The sequence below is a fragment of the Pongo abelii genome, chromosome 3, assembly GCF_028885655.2.
Source record: "Pongo abelii isolate AG06213 chromosome 3, NHGRI_mPonAbe1-v2.0_pri, whole genome shotgun sequence".
In the NCBI taxonomy this organism is placed as follows: Eukaryota; Metazoa; Chordata; class Mammalia; order Primates; family Hominidae; genus Pongo; species Pongo abelii.
Genome location: NC_071988.2, coordinates 126823585 through 126848102, shown reverse-complemented (window position 1 = coordinate 126848102; position 24518 = coordinate 126823585). Strand labels below are relative to the sequence as shown.

Genomic DNA, 24518 nt, shown 5'->3' with positions numbered 1-24518 from the left:
AAATTTTTTAACTTGTTGTACATAAAAATCAATCAAGTCTCTATCCCTTATACTTAAAGGCAAGAAAAATAATCAGATGATAAAAATAAATGAGAAAGCTAGAGTTTCCTAGTTTGAGATATTGATCCTTCAGATAACTCAAAACATAATTCAGAGGAGTATGCTGGGGAGTCCTGCTCAATGCTAGCCATTTGGGTTGTTTACAAATGAATGATTGCTACCAGTTCCCACCAAAACAGAGAAGCCAGCTTGAGAATGAGGCCTTCAAAGCACAAATTTAGAGACTGTAAAGAGAATGAAAAGTTAGCAAGGTAACCCAAGATAAGTTGGCCTAAGATGAGAGCCTTAAAAACATGAGAATTTAGAGATTGTAAAGAGAATGAAAAGTCAACAAGGTGACCCAAGAGATGGCCAGGAAGATACTGAGATAACCATTTGCAGAATGACCTATTTTATTCTCATGAACTCAAGTAGCAATTCAATCTCAGATCTGTACTTCTAACCTTCAGCAGAGTTCACAATTTGGATTTTCAATTGTCTTCTAGTCATCTGTACCTGTATGTCCCATAGGCACTTCAAATTCAACTTATCCAAAATGGAATTCACTGTCTTTCACTCCAAACCTGTCATCTATATTCCCCATTGGTGTGAGGGATACTATCATCCACCCAGTTACTTAAGAAGAAACCATGGATGTTTAATTCTTTCTTCCCTTTTAAAAAATTACCTATAAATCACCAAGTATTGATTCTATCTTCTTATTGCCTGTAGGACATATGAAAGCATATGAAAATATTCTAAATCACGAGAGTGATAAAGTTAAATTTGGTTCCTATAGCTGTGAACTGTATTTATTCTGCTAATGCCTAACTGCATAATGAATGACTTCCACAGCAGTATACGTTAACAGGGAAATCACTAAACTCTTTCCACATCCGAAATCATACAGGTACAGAGTTGCCATTGTGACCAATCTTTTCAGTTCCTTTTATGATCCCTTAAATACAGACACTGAAATGGAAGCCATAGCCAAAACAAACAGAAAGGGCCTTCCACTTGTCTTTTAAAACTCCCTCCTCCTTTCTCCTTCAATGTATATCCCAAAGAAACTATGCAATACAAACTCTTGTTTAAAATCTGTTGGCTATTCTGAAAGGACTTCAAATCATAGCAAATTCAATTTTCTACATTTCCAGTTTGAGTTATTCACTTTAGTGTCCCTTTGTACTTCAAAAGGAGAGTTCTCATGCTTAAGGTTTTCATGTTTGTGCTAAAGCAATTTCTTGTGAAATTTATTATCCAAACTAGAAACTCACAAGATGGTAAATCTTTGTCTTAATTTCCCCATATACTTACAATATTAGTCCCTAAGATTTGAGATCTTTTTGAGCATCTTATAAAAGCAACTGGTCAGTCACCTCTTCTAGTAAAATTTATGTAAAATTTTCAGTGAGCTCATATATTTCCATATATTAATGTTTGGAATCTTTATCAGTTAAAGTTTTTTATATCTCTGAAGTTTCACTTGAAGAGTTCAACTCGAATTTGAAATGTAAAAACAAGTTTACTCCAAACTTGTTTTATATGACTTGGCTTATTTTTATTCTTGCGAGACTGGCTGATAATTTATTCTCTCTTCTTGAAAGCCTGCTTGCTATTTTAAATTTCCTTGAAAGCAGTATCCAATATTAAAGGCATTTAAGAAGCTTATTTCCATCATGTTCATGAACAAAATCAGGCTGGAGGACTTGTAGACTAGCAGGAGCATATGAGCAGATATCTAAGCCCTCTTTCCAGTAAATGATTTAAACAGTCAAAGAAAAACAAAAATTAGAAAAGATCCCCCATTAGCACTAAAATACCATGGAACAGTGCCAGCTGAGAGGCAGAAAGTTTAAAGAATTTCTAGAGAAAATGCAGATGAATCCACATTAAAAGTCATCACTAAGAGCCCAATCCCAGTCCCTCTTCTAAAGTCAGTTGTGGAGTGCTACAGAAAATAAGTAAAGACTGCTCTATCATCTCTTATTTGGAGGGCATGGGTTGTGGCAGACAAAACTAATAGGAGAGAGGGAGACTGCAATTGAAGCCCTCCACATTTGTATCGTTTGAGGGAGACAAAGAAACACTAAACAGAAACAACAGTAGGTCACTGTCTGAGTTACATACTTGTGTAGAAGGCTCACCCTGACATAAGGAAGCTGTCTTCCCAACCAAAAGGTCCCCAGCATCAAGGACTAAAGGTGAAGGAGGCTTTAGGAAACATGGGTATGTCTTATTTAACCACAAAGCATCCAAAGGCAGCAAAGCCGGGGAAAGGAAATATATACAAACTCAGCAAACAGAATGCTTATGGGCAGCGGGACCCTGGCGTCACTCATGGGGAAAGGGAGAGGTCCCAGTGGGATAGAGCTGTTCCCCAACCAGATGGGCTGAAGCACTAAAAAAGAAAATCAGACATTACCAAACTATAAATCTGAACTAGAGGTCAAGACAAGTAAAAGAGAAATACAAAGGATGTGGGGTGTGGGGTGGGCATGACCTGATCTCTTAAGCAATATTTTCAATAGAAAAAAGTTTGTCAGTGATAACGTTCTAAATGCTCCATTAAGATAATGTTTTGGGCTGGGTGTGGTGGCTCATGCCTGTAATCCTAGCACTTTGGGAGGCTGAAGCAGGTGGATCACCTGAGGTCGGGAGTTTGAGACCAGCCTGACCAACATGGAGAACCCCCAACTCCCCAACTCCATTAGCTGGGAGTGGTGGTGCATGCCTATAATCCCATAATCCCAGCTACTCGGGAGGCTGAGAATCTCTTGAAATCGGGAGGTGGAGGTTGCAGTGAGCCTAGATCCTGCCATTGCATTCCAGCCTAGGCAACAAGAGTGAAAAACTCAAAAAAAGAAAAAAAAAAAGACAATGTTTTGTACACTCTGAGAAAATTATATATAATTTCGTGGGTACAGATGAATCAGCTCTCCTTCAAGAATGTGTGAATAGGAGAACAAATCAGAATAGTACCTATTGGGTAGGGGGGGACTTCAACTAAAAGACAAAAATAAACATGTTACTTAATAGTAGAAGAACACACTTTCAGAAATGATTTGCTTACTGTTCTAGAAATAAATCTTAGACCTCATGTGCCTTATCCTGACAAAGAAAATTTTCTTAGGTATTCATTGAAACAATAGATAAATGATTAACTTGGAAAACAGGCTAAAATTGAGAAGTTAAGGAAAATATTGTTAGGTAACATAATTTCACAACAAAATATAAAGAAGTATTACAAGAAGTAAAAAACAGAATACTGCAAATAATAAAGCTAGTCAAGTGGAGAATAAGTTGAAGAGATTTTTATTCCTTTCTTTTCCTAAATAATTCTTTGTTCAAAGAAAGCAAAGCTTTGAAATAAGGAATTTCTGAAAATAATTGTAATATGTAAGCACCTCTCAAAATGCATTGGCTATAGCTATAGTATAACTAGAGTCTTAAAACTCTTTTATTGACAAAACAAAACAAAATAAAAACAAGTATTCCAAATCAATAATTTAGGAAAACAAAGCAAATTTAAGCAAAGAAAGGAAAAGTAATTTTTAAAAATAAGAGAATTAGTTAATAACAAAATATATATAGTAGGCTTAATAAATCTAAGAGTAGGTTCCTTGGAAAATAATCTAGTGAATAGCAAAACTAAGGCAATTTTAAAAAAATACGTACACTAACTTAGTGTACACAGAGGTGCTGTACCTACAGATACAGAGAATATTTACTTGGTAAAATGCCATGTATTTTAAACCAATAAATTAGAAAACCTAGAGTGAATGGTGTTCCAGGAAAATATATACTGCTAAAGTCATCTCAAAAGGAGACATAGAGCCTAAATAAACTTATACCTATGGAAAATATTCTTTAAACTTTTCAAATTATCCTGCAATTACACCCAGAGCCCATTGTTCCCACAGATATTCTTTTCAATTTTCCAAGAAACATAACTCTTAATGTCATTTAAATTTTATAAAGCAAAGAAAAAGAAGGGAAAACTAATAGTTTTCTCCACTGGTAAATTATTCTTAGTTGAGAATACTTTTTTCTATCAACTGTAGGCCTGATATTACATGATGTCTAATATTTTTAGGCAACAGTAGCTCATTATTCATTTAAATATCTATTAAGTACCTGGTATGCACTAAGGATGCAAGATTCTTGTCCTTGAGGAAGAGAGATGTTTAAAACATTTTAAGAAAACAATGTAATTAGTTTTCTAATGTATATATATGTGTGTGTGTGTGTGTGTGTGTGTATATATATATATATATATTTTTTTTTTGAGACGGAGTCTCACTGTCGCCCAGGCTGGAATGCAGTGATGCGATCTCAACTCACTGCAACCTCTGCCTCCCAGGTTCAAGAGATTCTCCTGCCTCAGCCTCCTGAGTAGCTGGGATTACAGGCACTTGCCACTACGCCTGGCTAATTTTTGTATTTTTAGTAGAGAGGTTTCGCCATATTGGCTAGGCTGGTCTCAAACTCCTGGCCTCAGGTATCTACCCGCCTTGGCCTCCCAAAGTGCTGCGATTACAGGCATGAGCTACTGTACCTGGCCAGTTTTCTAATAGATTATACATAACATCCTTTAGAAACATTAAAAAACAGGGGTGGGAGGAGACTAAATTTGCCTCGAAGAGTTTGGGATGACTTCACAGAGGCTGTATATTCCTTATTATAATTAAACAAAAATTATTTAAATATTTCCCAAGACATTTCCTCAAGGTTGTTAATAACAGCCCTGATTTGTCTTGGTATTACCTACTGTATGGCAGCATCGGTGCTATGTTAAGAGTTTAGGTAGATGTGTTTCCCAAAGCCAGGCACTCCCTTCTATGTAATGTAATGTATTGGTATATAAAATGTAATGTATTGTATACAAAGACCTTTGTCTGACACAAAGCACATTCAATTCCCAACTGATTACAGTATTTTTAGAATTTTTTAAAAAAGAAAATATGACTTTTTTTTCCCAGTAAATACATAGCTTAAAACCCTCTCCTACTACTACTTCCTTTTCCAACTTTTGGTGCTTTGTTTATTCTAATGTAATTATATAGGCCAAATATGAGTCCACATGCTCAATGTAGGAATGGAAGTAGCTCTTAGTAAAGCATAATCATATGGTGCTCTTTTACTTTTCTCCCAAATCTTATGCAAAAATGTCTTAAAGGAACCAATTTGAAATTGATAGCCCTTTCCAACTCTCTTAGTCACTAACTGAATGATAATCATTATTCATCCACCACACATTTATTAATTACCTACCATGTGCCAAGCACAGTGTTAGGAATCAAAATAAGAATAAGAGACAAATCCAAGTACTCCAGTCTTTCCAGTGACATTTCTTAAGACATTTAAAAATATTTGGCCAGGTATCCAATTATATTTGATACCTTATTTACTCATACTCTGCCCTGTTCCAGGAAATGTTTATATTTCCTGTTTTTATTTTGCCTGATATATAGTTAACAGCCATTTCATGTTTTCACAATGAAATCTTTATAACAGTGCATCCACTACTTTGTTGACAGCAATTCTATTACAAAACTATGGAAAGAGTGGTACTTTCTTTTCATTAAATTATAAATAATAAACAAAAGGCAAGCCAGATATGAAAAGTAGGCATATGTTGCAAAATGAGGGCTCATTGTGGCCACTGAAGTTATGATGTTACTAAAAATACGAAGTGTCATTTAGAAGAGGCCAAAAAACGACTGCCTTTAAGGAAAACAGAATTTCAGAGAAGAAAAATAATCACCAATGTATTCAAGAGCAATGAGTAATTTAAAACTGTTTCCTGTATTTGTTCAATAAAAATGTAATGTTATGAAAAAGATTAAAAAATAAAACTGTGAATTACAGATTTTTTAGGGTAGTATGTAGTAGTGGGAAGCGACCTAGGATTTAGAGGACCCGAAGAGTGAACCCAGCCTCTAGAAATTCACTGCTTCACTTTACAGCAGTCATCTCACGTCTCAGAGGCTCAGGCTTTTCAAAGGTGAGGGCTAGAAAAAAAGAGAACTAATTTGACATTCACATTATTTTCAGCATCAGTTATTCATTAACTAAGATAAATATATGTTATTTATCCACAGTTTTTGTAAGCCTTCTATAATAAGTTAAAGTATATTTAAGTATATTTGTAACTCGGGGAACTACTTAATTGTATATACATCTGTGTTCACAATATGTTAAGGATTAGGAAGAAGATGAGGATGGGTCTTACCTCTAAAAATATGCAGAAATTTCCAAGGGCATGAAAACCTGGAAGACAGAAGTTGGTAATCTAAAGATTCTGGATGGGCCAGGTGTGGCAGCTCATTCCCGTAATTCCAGCACCTTGGGAGGCCGAGGCAGGTGGACTGCTTGAGGCCAGGAGTTTGCGAACAGCCTGGGCAACATGGCAAAACCACGTCTCTACAAAAAATACAAAAAATTAGCCAGGGGTGGTGGCACGCCCCTGTGGTCTCAGCTACTCTGGAAGCTGAGGTGGGAGGATCACCTGAGCCCGGGAAGTTGAGGCTGCAGTGAGCCTCAATCAAGCCACTGCACTGCAGTCTGGGCAACAGGAGTGAAACCCTGTCTGGGGAAAAAAAAAAAAAAAAAGATCCTGGATGAAGATGTTCTGTTAATGATACCATTTTAACTGTATTGGCACTAATTGAATTCTAGCCTCAACTTGGTAACCTTCTATTACTTTATACTTTGCTTAGTACAATCTATAATTAGCAGTCCTTAAAACCCCTCAGTAAGGTTAAGTTTAAAAAAACACAACTCTCACAAATAAGCCATACTTCCACTTGTGGAACTGTTTGATTTAAATGTTAGCAACTGATAATTTTATTTATTAGAAGCTACAGTAATTGAGCACTGAAATGGGAACAAAAACACGCACAGCACAAATGCACCCCCTATTGTATTATTTACTATCATACATGAAAATAAAGTTATACTTTCCTTAAACTTTTTAGGAAACACCTTGCATTAGAGCAGCTAAAATATATAAGCATGAACCACTGCAATAGAAAACAATTCCTAAGTTACACATTTGTGGGGAAGTGATGCCTTTTTTTGAAGAAGAGAGAATTTTGTTTAATAGGTTAATTTATCCAGCTTTAAAAAATGTATCAAGTATAACATTTCTAAATTGAACTCTTGATTTACAAGTATTTAAATGATTCAGACAGATAATTAAAGGGAATTCTCAGTCCTCAAGGGGTTGAAGGACTCAACAACATGGATTTCAACTGTGGTATTATCAAGTAACTCAAGATGTAATAATCTCAAGAACATAAACTTAAAACTTGAATATAAAACAAGACATAAGCACTCCAGTGAAGTCAATCTTTTTTTCTCATTTTGATTAAAAGTATGACCTGGGGCCAGGTGTGGTGGCTCAAGCCTGTAACCCCAGCACTTTGGGAGGCTGAGGTGGGCAGATCACAAGGTCAAGAGATAGAGACCATCCTGGCCAACATGGTGAAACCCCATCTTTACTAAAAATACAAAAATTGGCTGGGCGTGGTGGTGTGTGCCTGTAGTCCCAGCTACTCGGGAGGCTGAGGCAGGAGAATTGCTTGAACCCAGGAGGCAGAGGTTGCAATGAGCCAAGATTGTATCACCGCACTCCAGACTGGTGACAGCGTGAGACTCCATCTCCAAAAAAAAAAAAAAAAAAACACAGTGTGACCTGGGAGTTAAAATTAAACATATGCTCATACCATATCAGACCCAGTTCATAGCAAAAATTCACAAATGGGATCTAATTCAAGAGATTCTTCATAGCAAAATAAACTATCAACAGAGAAAACAGACAACCTACAGAATGGGAGAAAAATTTTGCAATTTATGTTTCTGACAAAAGTCTAGTATCCAGCATCTATAAGGATCTTAAATTTACAGGAAAAACAACAACAACAACAACAAACATCCCCAAGAAAAAGTGGGCAAAGGACATGAACAGACACTTTACAAAAGAAGACATACATGCGGCCAACAAACATATGAAATAAAGCTCAACATCACTGATCATTAGAGAAATGCAAATCAAAACCACAATGAGATACCATCTCACACCAGTCAGGATGGCTATTATTAAAAAGTCAAAAAATAACACGTTAGTGAGGTTGCGGAGAAAAAGGAACACTTATATGCTATTGGTGGGAATGTAAATTAGTTCAACCATTGTGGAAGACAGTGTAGCGATTCCTCAAAGACCTCAAGACAGAAATACTATTCAACCCAGCAACCCCACTACTGGGTATATACCAAAGGAAAAAAAAAAATCATTCTATTATAAAGACACATGCACACGTATTTTCACTGCAGCACTATTCACAATAGCAAAGACATGGAATCAACCTAAATGCCCATCAATAATAGACTGGATAAAAAAAACTGTGTTATATATACACCATGGAATACCATGCAGCCATATAAGAGAATAAGATCATGTTTTTTGCAGGGACGTGGATGGAGCTGGAGGCCATTATCCATAGCAAACTAACACAGAAACAGAAAACCAAATACTGCATGTTCTCACTTATAAGTGGGAGCTAAATGATGAGAACACATGGACGCACAGAGGGGAACAACACACACTGGGGCCTATCAGAGGGTGGAGGGCGGGAGGAGGGAGAGGATCGGGAAAAATAACTAATGGGTACTAGGCTTAATACCTGGGTGATGAAATAACCTGTACAACAAACTCCCATGACCCAAGGTTGCCTATGCAACGAACCTGCACATGTACTCCTGAACTTAAGGAAAAAAAAAGTTAAAAAGAAATAAGCTACTTGATGGTATGGAAAAAGATTTCCATAAATTTCCTTAGACTTAAAGGAGGGACTTGAAGAAACAAGATGGAAATTAATAAATTGTAAGTTAAAATCTCCAACATTTATTTAGAAAATCACAGTCACAAAGTGAAGGATAGTAGAGATTCATTCATCAGGTGCTTGCCTGAAAAAAAGACAAAAACTTTTGCGGACTGTAACTTCAATGTGATTAAATCGTATGCTCTTACTATCAAAAAAGCAAGTGTGCTTTGAGACTGTATTAATAGATGTGCAGTATCCAGGCAATTAGAAGAGAGCCCTATAAGGATGTAATCATGTTTAAGATACCAAACACCAAACTTTAATATTTAAGGGACCAGTAAGTTATAAATGAATCCAACATTCTTTAATAAAGAGTAGAAGACCTAGAGTGACAGATTCTTGCTCAACTTGCTCTCAAACTTCTCTTTCTACAGTAAAACATTTATGTTCATCAATACTATTGGAATTAGAACACTAAACATATCCCTAAAGTTTCCAAATAGCTAAAACCTCACAACTCTCAACTGCAACACATTTAATTTTGGTAGGACACTCAAGTGAAAAAAAAAAAAAGGAAGTATCAAATGTTCTACAGGTGTTAATTATAATTAAGTATCTCTGAGGTTCAAGCTCTAATATAGTGTAACTTCGCAAATGAGACTATCATGTTTTGACAGTTGAAATTCCGACTACTCGACTCCCACACTGATGTACCAGATCAGTGAGTTCCCAATTATTACCACAAGTATCCAATTAGGTGCTAGACTAGTCCTCTTAGGAGTGCAGTAAAGAAGGTTCCTGCATGGTATGGAAAGGGAATGTTCATTTTTTCAGGCTACAAGGCATATTTTTTCCAGATGAAAATAATAGCAATTTTGTAAACATTCTGATTCTCATAAATTTAGAAAACATTCTCTTGCCCTTATTTTCTGGCTACTGCTTCTTTCTCCATAACTTCCTTCTGTCTCCTTTAACTGGTCTCAAATATTTGATATTAGCATTTTATAACATATTTTAGTTTCTGACTTAGGTTATTAAGAGAAATATCTTCCATATCATTATCAAAAGCTAAGTTTTAAAAAATATATTTTGATAGTTTTCCTTTTCATAGGACAATGACACCTTCGTTAAATCAAAAAGCATTTATTTATATATTTTATTTATTTATTTATTGAGACAGAGTTTCACTCTTGTTGCCCAGGCTGGAGTGCAATGGCATGATCTCGGCTCACTGCAACCTCCACCTCCTGAGTTCAAGCGATTCCCCTGCCTCAGCCTCCCGAGTAGCTGGTATTACAGGCATGTGCCACCACCCCCAGCTAATTTTGTATTTTTAGTAGAGATGGGGTTTCACCATATTGGTCAGGCTGGTCTCAAACTCTTGACCTCAGGTGATCCACCCACCTCGGCCTCCCAAATTGCTGGGATTACAGGAGTGAGCCACCACACCTGGCCCAAAAAACATTTATTAAATACTTACTATGTAAGCATTCAGAGATGCTTTTCTACCTTGCTACTCTAGGAAGACTTACTAATAGAATAAGCATCATAGTAATTCTAATTTTTCAAATGTCTAAAAGGTGACTCACTTTCAAAAAATAAAACTTTTGGAAACACAGAAAGGGACAATTAAAATATAAATTAAAAAACAAAACTACTCTTCCTTGCCTTAGTCTGAAAGTCAGTAAAGGGAAAAACCTTCCAGAGACCATCTGGTTTCATATTTCATTAATGAATATATGATTTTATTTTGTTCTAAATGAGATACACTTGAAATGCCTAAATATTTAATTCTAAATTTGATGTGGGAAGTGTATTTACTTTCCTCTATAGCTATGGATATTAAGAATCACTTTTTACTCTTTGGTCAGGGAACCTAAAGCTTAGAAGTCTTTCCTAAAATGCTCTCTGGAGATCTACAGTATTAGTTTTTCCCTGCAAGCCTGCACCCATTCTCAGCCACATCACAAAGCACCTGGACAGCACTCTCAAACATATGGCCTCCTACAAGAGCCTACATTCTAAAGTCCACTGACCACTTTCTGCTTCTCTGACGGTGAAAAACACAACACAACCAAAAACTGCTGGATAAGAAAATCTATAATCAATGATGAACTTTTCATAATTTTCAAAATATTTTCTGTATTCATGTATTTCTCACTAAGGTCTTCAGCATATTTAGTCATCAAAAATTATCACCTAATAGACATCAAATATCATTCACAACAGCTCTCAAACTTCTCTTTCTACAGTGAAACATTTATATTCATCAATACTATTAGAATTAGAACACTAAACATATCCCTAAAATCTCCAAATAGCTAAAACCTCACAAATCTCAACTGCAACACATTTAATTTTGATAGGATGCTTTAGCAAAAAAAATGTAGGTATCAAATGTTCCACAAGTGTTACTTATAATTAAGTATCTCTGAGGTTCAAGCGCTGATATAATGTAACTTTGCAAATGAGATTATCATGTTTTGACACTTGAAGTTCCAACTACTGGACTCCCACACCTCTTCCCTCCACTTAATGGGCAAGTGCTGTATCTATTTTAAGAAGTAGGAAGAAGTTGCCAGTAGGGGGAGAGGGAAATAAAACATATGAAAAAGATCACAAAGTCAACCTGTTATTTTAAATTGTATGATTGAATGTCTACTATGTAACCAGATACTGTGTAAAATATCAGTAATAAGAAGACAAGATGCAGCCTTTGCCCTAGGAATTTCAGAATCTGCAAAGGAGACAAGCACAAACAAATGACTACAGGAAGTAGGATGTTTGAGGAACAACAGTGCCACAACAAATATGAAGCTTCCCTTATGAGAAATCTGAGCTGTGTAGTTAAGAGAAAAGGGAAGTTCATCAGGAGAGGAACAGCGGTACAAAGGTTCAATGTGTAAAATATGATGTCATGGTAAAGATTTACAAATCTGAAGGGACAATATAGTAAGGAAGAATTTGAAGAGTGACCAGGAGCCAGATCAGGAATATCAAGCATAGAGTTTGATCTGCTTTCTGTAGGCTGATGGTTTCTGTACTGAGTTCTTTAGATTCCTGGGTTCACAGAGCTATTCAGGGCCACTCTGAAGAGAGGATAAGTAGGTATCCCCAAGAATTCTACATCACATCTATTTTTGCATTAACCAGATAAACTCCATTCTAACTGCAAAAACTTCAAGTGGTGAGGTGGGGAGGGGGAAGCTTCCACTCCTTTAATAAAGTTTGAAATGGGTATCCATAAAAGAAAGGATATTAAGAAGGCATATAGATGGTCAGATTTGCACTTAAGAATGAGCATACAGAGGTACTTTAAACTGATCATCAGAAAAAGAAAAAAGAACAGAGGCAGAGGGAACAATTAGGAAATAATTTATGGAAGTGGTGAGATGACTCTGAAGAATGAAAAGAATGGATATGTCTAAACTGTGTTTTGGGGTAGAGGTGGAAAAAAATGGTAGAAGTTCTTGGTCTACAAGTTGAATGCTCTCAATGCAATAGGAAGCAAGCTGGTGAGCAGGACTTAAGGAAGGGTATTGTGTGTGAGTGTGCACAAGTATGTGCACGTGTACAAGTGGGGGTAGGAGTCAAGATCTTGAGAAGATGGTCAAAATATTTTAAGAAAAGTCCCCAAGATTCCTACCAAGATTCAAGGACTATACACGTCCTCGGTTGAGAATTACAAAATTGCTACGCACATAGACAACATTATAGTCAGCCCCCCATGGGTATTCATGGATTCCAGCATCTGTGGATTCAATCAATCACAGATCAAAATACTCAGAAAAAAAATGGATTGCTGTGTTTGTACTGAACATGTACAGATTAATTTTCTTGTCACTATTCCCTAAACAATACAGTATAATAACTACTTACATAGCATGCACATTGTAGTATTATAAATAATCAAGAGATGACTCAAAGTATATGGGAGGGTATACATAAATTATGTGCAAATACTGCACTATTTTATATAAGAGACTTGAGGATCCACAGATTTTGATATCCATGGGGGGTCCTGGAACCAATCTCCCACAGATACTGAAGGACAACTGTAATTATATGATCATAGATTCTTCTAGAACATCATTACTTGTTTTTCTAGTCTTTTCAATATTAAATGAGCTAAGAAAATCCATACTATTTTCACATTTTGAGAAAAATGTCTGGTCAGATTAACATCTGTAAAGATGAATAAACGTTTTTAGTGCCTGTATTTACATTGCAATTTTCTTTCAGAATACAAACTGTTTTCACTAAGACTCTTCCATTTCTACTTAAAAGATCCTGAGATCAATAGAGGCAGCTGATATTTCACCTTTTGATGAGGAAACTGAAACACAAGAATAGTGAAAATGACTTTCATAAGGTGCAGTCTATTTTAGCCTGCTTTACTTGTTCTAAAATCAAAGGACACATCATATGTGGATATGCATTAAATGCAAAAAATGCTATACAGCTATTTGTGAATTTAGGGATTGCCAAGATTGTCAGATAAATGCCACGAGAACGTCAACAGTCTTGTTTAATTCAGTCTCTCGGGACAGAGAGACTACTGATACCACTCTGGGCCTTAACATATATGCAAGACACCATGTATAAGAGTGGTTTTGCTTTCACATAGTTGAGTTATGACTTGTATCATACCATGTGGCATGTGTAATGGAGAGAGTAAAGAAGTGTATAAAGAATTGTAAAGCTACTGTAAATACATGTCTGCTCACTTGCTAGGTAATTATATTTTATTAGAATAAAAAACAAATAACTGATTAGTAGAAAAATTGAAGAGTACAGTTTGAAGAGCACTGTATTATGATCTCTAAGGTCTATTTTTCTTTTACAATCCTGTGACTCAAAGAATAAACTGCTCAGGCTTGCTAGAACAATGACTATGGATTTTAGTTCATAAGAATGACCTGTAAGGAAGTAACAATGAAGTCTTAAAGTCTAAGTATTGACTTAAATTTGAAGAGAAATCAGTAGCCAGATCAGGAAAATCAAGCAAAGAGTGTGATTTATTTCCTGCAGGGTGATGGTTTTTTGGGCCAATAAGAAAAGCTATTTTTCTTCTGAAAGATAAACAGAAAAATAGTACAACAGTAGAAATATCATTCCTCCTTAAACTACTGAAGAGATAAAAAGATAACATTGTAAATCAGGAAACTTCAACAATGACTAAAGGTGGGAGAAAGTGATTAATTAAATCAAGAAGACTGAAGCTTCTAAACAAGTTAGATCTGTTTCATGAGAATGGATAAAATGTGTCTACGTTAATTAGAAAAATGGCTACAAGAGAGTGCTAACAGGCAAGTCAAACCTTCTAATCCTATTCTCCACAAGCAAGCTGGCAAAATACAAATCACTAATACTTTTTTATTATTTTTTTATTAGCAGGAGGAGAGTCTCAATATGGAGACCTGGGCTAGACCAAGTTACATAATAGCTAGAGGCATGGCTATAAAGTCATGTAACATCTCTGGGTATCCTTTTTCCTTCCACAAAGTGAACTAATTGGATTAGTTGATGTCTAATGGTTCCAAATCAATAATGCTTTGATTCTCTGTCTCTCCAACTTGTTATAAAAATATAAAATTTGGATAGCAAACAACTTTTGTACTATGTTAGTATTACATGGATTTAATGCATAGTAAAAACAGCTCTTAGAAACTTAATTCAGCCTATATGACAAATATCAAATGAACTTTAGTTGCCTTAAGAATATCTGCATCTGATTGTCTTAACTGACTTACGCTGAATTCAAACTCATATGTCCCAACTTCCCTATTTCTTTTAATACCAACACGTAATTAATCATTTTGAACATTTTAGAGAAATCTTTGACTCCTCTCTTTTATCTCTTATGTGCAGTCAGCAAATAAATCCTCATGATTTTTCCTTAAAATACATAAAATCTATCTTCCCTTCTCTCTTAACAAAATCCATTTTCAATTTATCTCCTAAATTACTCCAACTACTGCCTCCATTTCCTTATTTGTTTAAATTTGTAAAAATAATGATATTGCTAAATACAATAATTCACCTTTCTACTCATCTGCTCTAATTATTCCCCAATATTTTCAGGATAGCATGCAATAATCTTTAGCTTGACTTTAGGATTTTACTAAATTTGGCCTTACCCCGCTTTTCCATCTTCTATTTGTCAACATGAACTCTATACAAGGTCGCCTTTTTCCTGCTTCCCACTTGCCCTCTGCCTGGCCCATTCCTGCCCTAAAGGCCAACATTCTTATTTCACTTCATTTCATGCTGTTTCCCCTCTACTTCTCTCCACTGGGATGTCATTCTTTGTTATCGATCCCAATTCTTCCTGTCCTTCAGGATCCAGGCCATGCCCTGTCACCTTCCTTTGTGAAGCCTCCTCTGTTATAGTCCAGATGGGCCTTGCTATTCAACTTCCAAAGTTCTTGTCCATATCACTTACTTAAGTGTATGTGTAAATATTTACTGATGTATAAGATACTGTGATTCTTTTTAAATCACTCTGCATAAAACCTTTTACTACTCCAGGTCTTTTGGCTGTTCTCCACTACCTGCAATTCCTTCAGATAACTTCATGGCTTGTTTCTATACCTTTATCAGATTTTTATTTAAGATATAATCTTCTCTTGAAGCTGCCTTACTTGACTACTATATCTTCAATTACTACCTAACCCTGCCACTCAATTTCCTTTTTCTGCTTTATATTTTTATACTTAGCACTTCTTGGTATTTAGTATATTATACATTGTATTTTGTATGTGTCTGTCTCTCACTCTAACAGATTCTAAGCTCAACAAGGGAAGAGATTTTTGTCTCTTACTCATTAATGCCACTCTAGCTCCTAGAAGAGTGCCTAGTATTTGGCAGGTGCTCAAGAAATATTTTTGAATGAATTCATATTTTTAAAACTAAAAGCAACATTAATAAAAGTGGTTAATAATAAAACAAATACCAATATAAAATTGAGAACTTACTATATGTTGGGCAATGTACAGGTAATGCATAAAATAATCCTGTTATTATCTATTATTACCTACTTTCTTCTTTGCCATATAAAGCAGGGCTTACAGAGGTTAAATAATTTTCCCAAGAACACATTCCTAATAAATGTACTAAAAATAAGCTCTAGGCTTATTTGCTATTGAAAATATGTCAAGGGCTGAGCTTATCCAACTGTAAAAAACTAAATGCAAAACAAGATTTTTGAGGAGATATGAGGGAAGAACTCCTCAGAGAGCTACCTGTAAAACCTTTTCCCTCAATGGCTAATATTTTAATTTGTTGTCTTCTTTTGTGTGTGTGTAAGTTATCTTATAATTTTCCATAAACTTCTGCACTTTATTCCTTACCCAGGCTTAACGTTCAAGAAGAGAAAATCTTCTGACTAATGTTATGACTTCATTAAGGAGGAAAATTCCATCTTAAAAATGCGTTCTCAGTTCTCACGTAAAAGAGCAGAATGAGTAGTCACAGTTCTCACAGAGTGAGGTAAAGCAATCATCAAGGGAGGAGGGGAAAAGTAAAGAATGCTTTATTCATAATTACCTAAGATTTTCCAGCATGAGAGGGGAAAGAGGAAGTCTATTTTCAGTGACAATGATTACTCTAAAAATATTAACATGCAAGGGGAAAATTTTCATTCTGAGAGTTACTACTATACTGAGAGTTCTCTTTCCCTCACAGAGTGACTTAAAATTCCCAAGGTAGAGAGGTAATCTAGACAGATGCACTTGCCCTGTGTCTTGAAAATGGCAACATCCAGGAATCATGGGAGTTCAACTGAGGACACACTGGAAAGCATTTCTCAGCACCAGGACAGTCTCTAAGAAGTATCAAGTGGCAGAGTGGGTACTTATATCCTCAGGTGTCTGTAGTAAGGCAGAGATTAGAGCTATACAGGCTTATTAGAAGATTTGTTATGCTGAATGCATAAACAAGATTTAGTGAAACTGAAGCTGAATTACCTACTAAAAGGATTATAGACAAAAAAAAAAGCCTAATTCTTTCTTTTTTCTATCTAATCCAGAGTCTCTCCTGCAATGTCTCTATAATTTTAAGTCTTATATAGTACAGGCAAAATTATATATTGTAGAATTCATTCTCATCTTCATCTTAAACATTTTGGACAAAAATATATTAGTTCCCTACTTCTATACATGCATATATGAGAAAATGGTCTGACAACCCTTAGGTTGGGACACTCAGCAGGTCATGGCATTCAGAGCAAATTGATTTTTATTAAGATAGTTATAAGAACATGATTAAAAAAGTATTTTGTGTCTATCTCTTTCTTTTGTATTTTCAGAAAATCATATGAACTGGGCCTGGGGGGCATGCACCTGTAATCCCAGCTCCTTAAGAGGCTAAGGCAGGATGATGGCTTGAACCCAGGAGTTTCAGAGAAGCCTGGGCAACACAGCCAGACTCTGTCTCTATCCATTAAAAACAAACCGTATGTAAAATCACATAGCTGCTCCTGAGATCTGCCACTCCATAATTTAGTTCTCTGCTAGTTCTACGGCACCAAATTGTCACAAGACTGACTAGCCAGGTGCAGGAGGTACTCACTTTTCAGATCAGCAAGTAACCACAAATACCATTTATTTGGTCCTTAACAAGATTGAGACAAAGTGGCTACAAGTGAAGCAAAATGGAGGCAATAAATACTGTAACACCTGGTTATAGATATCGCATTTTCTTATGTTTATAGTTACATTTGAATAATCCTTACCTCTTTTTAAAAACTCCATAGACATTGAGAATTGATAAAAATCTATCTTTCTCCAGAAAAATACAGCTATACATAAGTCAGCACACAACTTCAGTAAATTCACAAATCTTAACAATCTAATCCATGTGTCCTAAGCATAGACAATAAAGAAAAGTATTTGAGAGGGTGCAGGGTAACTTGGAGTTGAAGTTTGGGACAGAAATTAACCATTAAATTAGGAATAAATTCATACTTGACAAACAAGCGTCAACTGTCTCTACTGTCTTACCAGCAGCTCAGTCCCTTACTGCTCTTCCTGGATCATGTCCTATTGGCTGATGCTGAGCCCATCTCCTGCTTCCAAGCGTCGTAACTCAACAGGAGCAAAGGCAAGTAAACAATCTTGAGAGGGTGTGCTGCTGAATGTTTGCCAGCCTAGAGAAGACAGAGTTTGAACATTTTTAAGTTAGCAAAAAGGAACAGGGTATATACACCTGATATAAAGAGTTTAAAAGGTTTTAGATACCTATAGTTGGATATTTCCATTACACTGTGGCTGTTAAAAAACTTAAGAGGATCTTTCTCAAAGCAATGACACTCTCAAATGTACCATAATAACAATTCTAATATCTGTAGAACACTTTGCAATGCCCAAAGCATCTTTAGTCTTCACATCTTCACGGCAATAATCAATGAGGCTTAAGAGCCAGTGGCTTATATTACTTCATCTGTTGAATCCAGTGGTTCACAGTGTGGCTTACAAGAGTATCACCTAGGTAAGAAGCTGAGGATTTTGCTCAGAGATTCTGACTTGTTGAGCTAAGAGGAAACTTTATTCTCCAGGTGACTTTAAGATGAAGTCAGGATTGAGAACCATTAAGTCCCCGTACTTCATGAGATGTGGCACTAACTAAACTCATAAATAGCAAGGATTCATTCAGTATATGCCATGTCAAGGTAATATGCTAAGTGCTATGTATGGAAAAGGTAAAACATTATAACGTGGTCTCTGTGCTCAAGGGTTTTAATTTAGCTGGAGAGACTGGACATATAGTTTAAAAGGACCACCTAATAAGATACCTACTTTAAAAACATAACCCAAGTAAGACTTAATTGGTCAAAGATGTAGTAAAAATATTGGGTGCTACAAATAAGTGGAGATGACATGCGCTGATATAAGGGAGTAGGTTAAAAACATGAGAGAAGTCCACTGAGTTCCAAGGGCAGAGAGAAAAGAGAAATGGGGAGAAAGCGCTTTGAGGCAAAGACACAGCTGCAGCAAATTGGAGGAGATTAAAAAGCTCTCTCTGACTGAAGAGTGTCTACAAAGGAGCACAAGAAGACTTTGGAAAGACCGATTTGAAACAGAATCTAAAGAGTTTTGATAAAATGGCTAAAGGAGTTGGTCCACTGTCCTGAATATGTGGAAACAGTATTGGAATATCCTGTAATAGTATCTGGAATAGTATCAGAAGCAGTTGAAGCTCAGGTTCCAGGGGTTCTTGGTAAATGCCAGACACTATGCTAGATGCACTACATATGTTACCTCATTTAACACTCAAAAAAATCTGGTGAGATCATTATTATTATCATTATCATCATTATTATTATTCCCATTTTACAGAGTAAGAAGGGAGGCCTCTTAATTTTTTCTCAAAGTCACATGCCTAGAAATAGTAAGCTGAGACTGGGACATGTTGCTTCTTTAGAAACACGGCATCATAAAAGCCATACGTTAAGATTTAACGGGTGTTTTGAGATATAATTCACATACCATAAAATACATCCTTGTAAAGTATATGAGTCAGCGGGTTTTAGTATATTAAAAAAAATTATGCCACTGTCACCTATCATTACTATCAAATTCTACAATATTTTCATCACTCTGTCCCCCTCCCCGCAAAAAACCCAGTACCATTAGGAGCCAGTTTTCATTCATTCCTCCCCCAGGCCTTGGTGACCACTAATCAACTTTCAGTCTCTACGGGTTTTCCTATTTTGAACGACTTTATATATATATAAAACCATACAAAATTTGGCCTTTTATGTCTGGTTTCTTTCACTTAGTGTAATGTTTTTAAGGTGCATCTGTGTTGTAGCATGTGTCTGTACTTTATTCCTTTGTATGACTAATATTCTACTGTTTTGATATACCATATTTCCTTTAGCTATCAATGATGAACTTTTGGGTTACTCCCACTTTTAGCCTCATAAATAATGCTTCTTTGGATATTCATTTCAAACTTTTTAATTGTGATAAAATATATGTAACAAAGTTTGCCATTCAAACCATATTTAAGTATACTATTCTGTGGCATTAAGTACATTCACATTGCTGTGCAACCATCACCGCCACCCATCTCCAGAACTTTTTCATCTTCCTAAACAGAAATTCTATACTCATTAAACAATAACTTCCCATTTGCTCCTTCTCCCAGCCCCTGGCAATCATTATTCTACTGTATGCCTCTATGAATTTGACTATTCTAAGTACCTCATGTAAGTGGAATCATATAATATTTTTCCTTGTGTGACTGGCTTATTCCACTTAGCAGAATGTATACAAGATCCATCCATTTTCTAGCATGTGTTAGAATTTTCTTCCTCTTTAAGGCTGAATAATCGTCCATTGTATGTCTATGCCACATTCTGTTTATCCATTCATCCATCTATAGGCATTTGGGTTGCTTCTACCTTTAGGCTATTGTGAATAATGCTGCAACAAACATGGATATACAATGTTTATAAGTTTTTGTATGGGCATATGTTTTCAATTCTCTTGAGAGTGGAATCCGTAAGAGCAAAACTACTGGGTCTTATGGTAATTCCATGCTTAATCTTTTGATGAACTGCCGAACTGTTTTGCAAAGTGGCTGCACCTTTTCACATTCCACTAGCAATGTGTCAGGGTTCCAATTTTTCCACATCCTCACTAACACCTGTTATTGTATGTTTTAAAAATTATATCCATCCCAGTGAGTGTGAAGTGGTAGAAGATTTAGGTGTTATAAATAATCATATGCAAGATATTGGCTTATTGCAGTACTCAAGTATAAGTGATAGTTGGAATGAGAGGGTGGCAGAATAAATGAAATAAAATGATCAAACAAATATTCTGATAAAGAAATGAATGACATTTAGTAACATTTTAAATGTAAGGAGAAAAAAGAAATTCAATTATAGTGATAAAGCTTTTGAGTTTGGTTGTCTGGAAGAACGATGCTATTAATCCGATAAATAGATAATTCTAGAAAGGAATCTGAAATGACAAATTCTTGACATGACGCATTTGAAAAAACTTATGTATTTCAAATAAATATTCATCAGGCAGGTGAAGTACAGGAGGTCAGGGTTGGAGTCAATAGGCTATTTCATTTTTCTTTTTAAAGATATGATCAAAGAAACATTATTAAGATTAGAAGAGGGTTATTGCCCATATATGATTAGACTCTTAAATCTGAGTTCAGCAACTGACAAACCAAACATTGAGGAAGGCAGAGGAGTTTTTACCTTCTGTTTTCTGTTTAAAATAGTAAAACAAAACTTAAAAAGTAAAAAATATATCTTTATTAAGCTTTATAGAACTTGTTTTTATCAAAATTTGAGTTGGTATCACATTTTTAACTATACCAAGGTGGTGCTCGTGGTTCTTGGAACGGTGTGAGCAGTTCTAGGGGGATTTCCCTCTCTGAGCTGGCACAAGATTGGGAGTCCTAGAGGACATGAGTGTCACTACCAGCAGTTATCTGGTTGGCTGGGAATCAAGCTGGCAAACTATCAAGGAGAAACCATGAATTCTAGTCTTATATGCCCAAAACAGTCCCCTTTAGTAAAAAGAGGTGATCCCCAACAAATAGAATAGTCTCTTGCTAGAATATAGTTCCTCAGTAGCCAATAATTCTGGCTTTGTTCAGCTTTGGAAAGTCTCCAATATGATAATATTCTGGAATAAATACAGTGATGACTCACAGGCTTATATACATGTTTTGAAAGAGAAGCTTAATGATGCTATTTTGAATCATGAAGCCAGGCCGCGGTGGCTCATGCCTGCAATCCCTGCACTTTGGGAGGCCAAGGTGGGTGGATCACTTGAGGTCAGGAGTTCGAGACCTGCCTAGACAACATGATGAAACCCCGTCTCTACTAAAAATACAAAAATTAGCCAGGCATGGTGGTGCAAGCCTGTAGTCCCAGCTACTCGGGAGGCTGAGGCGGGAGAATTGCTTGAACCCAGGAGGCGGAGGTTGCAATGAGTTGAGATCGCACCACTGCACTCCAAGCCTGGGTGACAGAGTGAGACTCCATCTCAAAAAAAAAAAAAAAAAAAAAAAAAAAAAAAAAAAAAAAAATTCTCAAAGAAAATGCAAAATACAGTCAGCTTATACATTGAGTTTTCCTTCTGCCATGATACATTAAGAGTTATAAAAAAATCACTTAGAAGACAAAACAGAACAAACATATGAAGGGTAGTGCTGAAGACAGAGGTTAAGATAAGGGCCATGAAGGGGGTTAAAGAAAAATCTAAGCCGATGAGCACATTTAAATGTTCTCATTCCCACACACATATCTACTGTTGTTTTTGTTTTTTTGTTTGTTTTCTTGAGACAGGGTCTTGCTCTGTCACTCAGGCTCAAGTGCAGTGGCACGATCTCGGCTCACTGCAGCACTGACCTCCCAGACTCATGCTATCCTTCCATCTCAGTCTCCCAAGTGGCTAGGACTACAGGCATGTACCACCACACCCAGCACATTTTTTGTTTATTTTTTGTAGAGATGAGGTCTCACTATGTTGCCCAGGCAGGTCTCAAACTCCTAACCTCAAATGATCCACCTGCGTCAGCCTTCCAAAGTGCTGGGATTACAGGTGTGAGCCACCATGCCCAGCCATATCTACATTTTTAATTGAATAAAATACACTTCACCATCAAAGTTGCAATCATTTTGAGCATAATATCATTCCTAAACATATTTTCCTTTGTTCCCTAAATTGAAGCCTATTCTATTTTATCTTTATAAACTATTCACTCTTCTATTTTTATTTTTTATTTTTTAGAGACAGAGTCTCGCTCTGTAGCCCAGGCTGGAGTGCAGTGGTGCCATCTTGGCTCACTGCAAGCTCCACCTCCCCGGTTCACGCCATTCTCCTGCCTCAGCCTCCTGAGTAGCCGGGATTACAGGCACATGCCCCCACGCCCGGCTAATTTTTGTATTTTTAGTAGAGACGGGATTTCACTGTTAGCCAGGATGGTCTCGATCTCCTGACCTCGTGATGTGCCCACATCGGCCTCCGAAAGTGCTGGGATTACAGGCATGAGCCACTGCGCCTGGTCTCACTGTGTTTTAAAAAGGTATTATCTACTTTATCTGCAATATTTTCCAAATAGATTTAGGAAAAAAAAGACAATAAAAATAGCTAAAATTTATTGAATGGATTCTAAGTCATCTAATTTTCAAAATACTATCAGTTGTTTACCTTAGCACACCCTTTGTGGGTAGCAGGGCCTCCGGAGCCTGCGCTCTTAATCAACATGCTTCATGGCCTCCACAAGCTTGTAGGAGATTCAATGAAACATTTCATTTTGGTGAAAGGTAAATAATTCTACATTTCAAAGCCTAGAAACAGACACATTTTCTTTCAAAAAATGAAGGAAAAAAAAAACACCTCTTCTCTAAAAACCAGTCACTCTACCTATAAACATGAATATATCACTACAAGCTAGGCACCTTACATAAGAATCCTCCATTTGGGGTTTAAATGCATTTTCCTTTCAAGAGATAGATCCACCATTGATCAAACATCATCAAACACTTCTGTTACAAAAAAGGGACTTTGTTTATCATGCTGAATTTAGTCCTTCCCTTCCCTTTGTGATACTAGTACACCTTCATGGCATGTTTCTTCAAAGCCCCAGTAATAGATGTTTCCTTCCTGTTGAAATGCTGCCTTGGCTGCTTCTGTGCTTGATGTGATTCTCCTCCAGGTTTAAATGGGGTCAGACTGGAGTTCACTAATCAGCACGTTACTCACCTCAGCAGCATATGCCCACAAAGTGTTTCTCCTATTCTTATACACATGAGTACACACATAAATACACACACACACACACACACACACACACACACACCTCTGCAAGTAAATGATCCCAACCATACAGTGCCTAAAGGGAAGTGCTATTTCAGAATGTCAGCTACTTGGCAGTGATGGCTATTCTCCTGTTAATGCTTTAAAAAACCACTATGGTAGTCAAAGTTTTAAGAAGAAAATTAAATACCTTAAATGTATTCACTTCCTGCTCCTTCTAACATAGACAAAGTGGTGACTCCCAGTGAAGAACTCAGTAAGTGTTTGCAGAACAAATTCCATGAAGATAAAAACAAGTATACACCATACGAGGTTGTTTCTAATCAACAGTCTTTATGTACTACAATTGCCAAACAAGGCTGAAATGTCAACCACCAGTTATAAACAATTTAACATAGTATTTCCATTACACAAAGTGATTATTTAGGAACCAAACAGTGGAACATGAGAGGTACAGGTATAAATTCACAAGGCATTGTGTATAGATTATCAGATCAATTTATATAGTTTCCAAAAATAAAAAGAAGTTATGAGGCAATATTTTTTAAAATAATTTTTAAAAACCAAGATGGAAAACATTTCAGAAGAAAATACCCTAAAACATCATGCAGAAAACGCAAAAAAAAATTCTGCATCTGAAACACAAACTTTTCATGACATTCTGACACTGGCTAATACTTGACCTCACTGGTCAGAGACTGGGCCAATGAAGGGTGTGCTCAAAATCTTAACTTTGAGAAGCCTCTTAAGGGTATGGTTTATTTTTCATCCACTAAAATAGAAAATATAATTCTCTACAATAGACTTACCATTCCTAACATCCAGGCATTTTAGTGATCCCCGCTAGAAATTTCAA

At 36.2% G+C, this 24518-nt stretch overlaps 1 protein-coding gene across 3 annotated transcripts in view; it reads right to left on the bottom strand.

The window, feature by feature from the left end:
- TET2 (tet methylcytosine dioxygenase 2) overlaps positions 1–24518 on the bottom strand; it is a 130133-nt gene that overhangs the window by 69753 nt on the left and 35862 nt on the right. For 2 of the 3 annotated variants that reach the window (XM_002815025.6, XM_063723560.1), the window contains exon 2: positions 17870–18015. The exons of the other annotated variant lie outside the window; for it this stretch is intronic. The gene's annotated coding sequence lies outside the window, so the exon portion shown is untranslated. The remainder of the gene's footprint in view (positions 1–17869; positions 18016–24518) is intronic. 3 annotated transcript variants of the gene reach the window in all.